We start from the raw sequence: 6,000 nt of genomic DNA, 5'->3' as shown, positions 1-6,000 counted from the left end.
GTGGCGAAACGGCCTTGCTATACGGGATCCTTGGGACGTCCCTACCCCCCCATTTAAATTTAAGTTTAAAATGTTTATCAAATCAAATCTTATTTGTCACATACACATGTTTAGCAGATGTTAATGCGAGTGTAGCGAAATGCTTGTACTTCTAGTTCCGACCATGCAGTAATATCTAACAATTTAACAACTACCTTATACACACAAGTGTATGGGAATGAATAAGAATATGTACATTCAAATATATGAATGAGCGATGGGCGAACGGCATAGGCAAGATGCAGTAGATAGTATAGAGTACAGTATATACATATGAGATGAGTAATGTAGGGTATGTAAACATTATATAAAGTGCCATTGTTTAAAGTGGCTAGTGATAGATTTATTACATACATTTTTCATTATTAATGGGGCTACAGATGAGTCAGTATGATGATATAGGCAGTATATACGTATGCATATGAGATGAATAATGTAGGGTAAGTAACATTATATAAGGTAGCATTGTTTAAAGTGGCTAGTGATATATTTACATCATTTCCCATCAATTCCCATTATTAAAGTGGCTGGAGTTGAGTCAGTGTCAGTGTTGTAGCAGCACTCAATGTCTGTTTAACAGTCTGATGGCCTTGAGATAGAAGTTGTTTTTCAGTCTCTCGGTCCCCGCTTTGATGTACCTGTACTGACCTCGCCTTCTGGATGATAGCAGGGTGAACAGGAAGTGGCTTGGGTGGTTGTTGTCCTTGATGATCTTTTTGGCCTTCCTGTGACATCGGGTGGTGTAGGTGCCCTGGAGGGTAGGTAGTTTGCCCCCGGTGATGCGTTGTGCAGACCTCACTACCCTCTGGAGAGCCTTACGGTTGTGGGCGGAGCAGTTGCCGTACCAGGCGGTGATACTGCCCGACAGGATGCTCTCGGTTGTGCATTTGTAAAAGTTTGTGAGTGTTTTTGGTGACATGCCAAATATCTTCAGCCTCCTGAGGTTGAAGAGGCGCTGTCTGTGTGGGTGGACCATTTCAGTTTGTCCGTGATGTGTACACCGAGGGACTTAAAACTTTTCCACTTTCCACTACTGTCCAGTCGATGTGGATAGGGGCTGCTCCCTCTACTGTTTCCTGAAGTCCACGATCATCTCCTTTGTTTTGTTGACATTGAGTGTGAGATTATTTTCCTGACACCACACTCTGAGGGCCCTCACCTCCTTCCTGTAGGTCGTCTCGTCGTTGTTGGTAATCAAGCCTACCACTTTAGTGTCGTCTGCAAACTTGATTGAGTTGGAGGCGTCCATGGCCACGCAGTCATGGGTGAACAGGGAGTACAGGAGAGGGCTGAGAACGCACCCCGTGGGGGCCCCAGTGGTGAGGATCAGCGAGGTGGAGATGTTGTTTCCTACCCTCACCACCTGGGGGCGGCCCGTCAGGAAGTCCAGGACCCAGTTGCACAGGGCGGGGTCGAGACCCAGGGTCTCGAGCTTAATTGACCAGTTTGGAGGATACTATGGTGTTAAATGCTGAGCTGAAGTCGATGAACAGCATTCTTACATAGGTATGCCTCTTGTCCAGATGGGTTAGGGCAGTGTGCAGTGTGATTGCGATTGCGTCGTCTGTGGACCTATTGGGGTGGGAAGCAAATTGGAGTGGGTCTAGGGTGTCAGGTAGGGTGGAGGTGATATGGTCCTTGACTAGTTTCTCAAAGCACTTCATGATGACGGAAGTGAGTGTTACGGGGCGATAGTCATTTAGCTCAGTTACCGTAGTGTTCTTGGGAACAGGAACAATGGTGGGTATTCGGTCATATTTCCGGTCACCTTGACCTGATTAAAAGCAGTGGTTCGTGTTTCAGTTTTGTGCGAATGCTGCCATCAATCCACAGTTTCTGGTTGGGGAAGGTTTTAATAGACTCTGTGGGTACAACATCACTGATGCACTTGCTAATAAACTCACTAACCAACTCAGCGCATTCATCAATGTTATTGTCCGACGCTATGTGGAACATATCCCAGTCCACGTGATCGAAGCAATCTTGAAGCATGGAATCCGATTGGTCGGACCAGCGTTGAACAGACCTGAGCACGGGCGCTTCCTGTTTTAGTTTCTATCTATAGGCTGGGAGATACAAAATGGAGTTGTGGTCAAATTTTCTGAAAGGAGGGCGGGGGGAGGACTTTGTATGTGTCATGGAAGTTAGAATAACAATGATCCAGGGTTTTGCCAGCCCGGGTCGTGCATTTGATATGCTGATAAAATTTAGGGAGCATTGTTTTCAGATTTTAAATTCTCCAGCAACAAATTTAAATTTGAAATGGTTAAGATAGGGGTTAAGGCAGTGTTTCCCAAACTCGGTCCTTGATTATTAGTGTTGATTGTTAGTGCTAGGGGGAAAAACATGCTCCCCTTGGGGTCCTGAGGTTTGAGTTTGGGAAACCCTGGGTTAAGGTTAGGGTTACGTAATGGTTAGGGTTAAGGGTAGAGGTTGACTTTGGGGTTAGGATAGGGACGTCCCAAGGATCTCGGATTGCCCGGGACTGTTTCGCCAGGGTCCAGACGTATAGGGGGACAACTGCTCAGGCTGACGCAACTCGTTTACACACATCTCCACCCAGGGAGTTGTCCCATACTTCTACAATTTCAAGGAAGACACCAACCACCCTCTGAAGCTACTACCAGAGTGGAGACAGCGAACACTCTCTGAAGATGGTACCAGAGTACTTCTCTGTAGTCGTGAAGACACCCGACACTCAATTACATTTTTTGTGCGGGGACTTTATTGGAATGGAAACATATGTTTACATTGCCAAAGCAAGTGAAATAGATAATAAACAAAAGTTAAATAAGCAATAAAAATTAACCCTAAACATCATGCTCACAAAAGTTCCAAAAGAATAAAAACATTTCAAATGTCATATTATGTCGATATACAGCGTTGTAATGATGTACAAATAGTTAAAGTAAATAAATAAACATAAATATAGGTTGTATTTACAATGGGGTTTGTTCTTCACTGGCTGCCCTTTTCTTGTGACAGCAGGTCACAAATCTTGCTGCTGTGATTGCACACTGTGGTATTTCACCCAATAGATATAGGAGTTTATCAAAATTGGATTTGTTTTCAAATTCTTTGTGGGGGTCTGTGTAATCTGAGGGAAATATGTGTCTCTAATTTGGTCATACATTTGGCAGGAGGTTAGGAAGTGCAGCTCAGTTTCCACCTAATTTTGCGGGCAGTGAGCACATAGCCTGTCTTCTCCTGAGAGCCAAGTCTGCCTTTGGCGGCCTTTCTCAATAGCAAGGCTATGCTCACTGAGTCTGTACATAGTCAAATATTTCCTTCATTTTGGGTCATTCACAGTGTTCAGGTATTCTGCCACTGTGTACTCTCTGTTTAGGGCCAAATAGCTTTCTAGTTTGTTCAGTTTAAAAAAAAATATTTCCAATGTGTCAAGTAATTATCTTTTTGTTTTCTCATGATTTGGTTGGGTCTAATTGTGTTGCTGTCCTGGGGCTCTGTGCGGTCTGTTTGTGTTTGTGAACAGAGCCACAGGACCAGCTTGCATAGGGGGCTCTTCTCCAGGTTAATTTCTCTGTAGGTGATGGCTTTGTTATGGAAGATTTGGTTCAAGCTGCTACCAGAGTACATCTCTGTAGTCATGGAGACACTGACCACTCTGAAGCTGCTACCAGAGTGCATCTTTGTAGTCATGGAGACACTGACCACCCTCTGAAGCTGCTACCAGAGTACATCTTTGTAGCCATGGAGACACTGACCACTCTCTGAAGCTGCTACCAGAGTACATCTTTGTAGTCATGGAGACACTGACCACTCTCTGAAGCTGCTACCAGAGTACATCTCTGTAGTCATGGAGACACTGACCACTCTCTGAAGCTGCTACCAGAGTACATCTTTGTAGTCATGGAGACACTGACCACTCTCTGAAGCTGCTATCAGAGTGCATCTTTGTAGTCATGGAGACACTGACCACCCTCTGAAGCTGCTACCAGAGTACATCTTTGTAGTCATGGAGACACTGACCACTCTGAAGCTGCTACCAGAGTACATCTCTGTAGTCATGGAGACACTGAACACTCTCTGAAGCTGCTACCAGAGTACATCTCTGTAGCCATGGAGACACTGACCACTCTCTGAAGCTGCTACCAGAGTACATCTCTGTAGTCATGGAGACACTGACCACTCTGAAGCTGCTACCAGAGTGCATCTCTGTAGTCATGGAGACACTGAACACTCTCTGAAGCTGCTACCAGAGTACATCTCTGTAGTCATGGAACTCCTTCTATATTGACCTCCAGAGCTGAATTCCATTAACATGATTTGTATTTGGAATTTTGGGAAATTTCTCAGTTGTGGTCATTTATATCAGCACCGTTTCCGTTCAGATAAACATTTGCTACGTTTTATTCTAAATTTGTAATTTGTTTCAGAATAATATAACAACTTCCTGCCCGACTACATTGCAGACGCATTCCAGATCTTACAATGCCTGGATAGTTATAATTTATCCAACCCATTTATCCCAAATGTACATTAGCTGAATTTATTACAATTGAGGAAAATTACTTGATAGTTGTGTGCGCGTGTGTGTGCGTGTGCGCGCGTGTGTGTGTGTGCGCGTGTGTGTGTTCATTTGTGGAAGAGTGGTTGAAGTGATCAAATTCATTTTTGTATTTGGTTTATCTGTGTCAAATAATGACAAATTAATTATCAAGCTGGAGAATAATTTTAAACAAATATGTAACATCACTTTATTCATAAAGTCACAAAGTCAGTTAAGAACAAATTTTTATTTACAAAGACGGCCTAACAGAAGACAAAAGGCCTCCTGTGGGAACGGGGGCTGGGATTATTAATGAAACTGATCTCAGGCAGAGGTCGACCCTCGCTTTTAATTCGCACCTTTTCCGTGTACCCCAGATAATGAAAGGAGTTCTTCAACAAAAAGTCCACAATTTTCGGCAGTGTTGGCCATTCTATCATTCTGGTGGAGATAACTGCACACTCGCGCTGGTTGCTAGCTAGCTACGGAAGTTAGCAAGGCAAATGTAAATACATTTCTCTAACTGGACACAAAAATAAAGTTCTAAAACCAAGAAAACCATTCATAATATACCTCCTCCTTCTCCTGTAATTTGAAAAAATTATTTGAATTGAATAATGTAAAAATCTATCTATCACTCTTCGCTCTTTATCTCTATCCAACAATGTCACCAAGCTTCTCAGCACATAGAACCACCATAATGCTCAATGGCACTATCCTAATACAACACACTAGGTTCATTCTCTGATCCTAATTCTATGATTGGATGTACAACATGTCAGTTTATACTACAAAAGCTTTGATTTGTTGGAGGACGTCCTCCGGAAGTGTTCATGATTACCATGTTTGTCTATGGAAGGTGGTGAGGCATATGAGCCTCCTAGGTTTTGTATTGAAGTCAATGTAGCCAGAGGATGGAAGCTAGCTGTCCTCCGGCTACACCATGGTGCTACCCCAGACAGTGCTGTTGAAGTTCCTGTAGACCTTCATTGCAAACAGTGTATTTTAATAAATTATTTGGTAATATATGCATATATTTAATATAGTTTTATCTAAAAAAGGATAACTTTTTAAATGTTTCACTGTTTTTATTTGTATGAAATTTTACTCAGGAGGATGGTCCTCCCCTTCACCTCTGAGGGGGCCTCCACTGCTAGTAGCAGGGAAATATTCAACCTGTTACACAATCAATACACAGTACATTAATGACTGTTTTCTCTGTTGCAGGGGAAGGCTTGCAATCCTTATCTGTGGTCCATGTTACTGGTGACAGTGTGGAGGTTTTACAGCCGTTGATGGTGACTGACTCACATGTGGTGGTAGACATCACAGACCTCTCCTTATGGGGCCTGGTATCCTCCTACTTTTCTTCCTCAGTGGAAGGACAAGTGCTGCTGTTCCACGAACCTCACTTCCGCAAGCCAACTCTGAATGTGCATTTACTTCCAAAG

The sequence above is a fragment of the Oncorhynchus tshawytscha genome, linkage group LG33 (genome assembly GCF_018296145.1).
Source record: "Oncorhynchus tshawytscha isolate Ot180627B linkage group LG33, Otsh_v2.0, whole genome shotgun sequence".
Taxonomy (NCBI): Eukaryota; Metazoa; Chordata; class Actinopteri; order Salmoniformes; family Salmonidae; genus Oncorhynchus; species Oncorhynchus tshawytscha.
Note: the sequence above shows the minus strand (reverse complement) of the source record.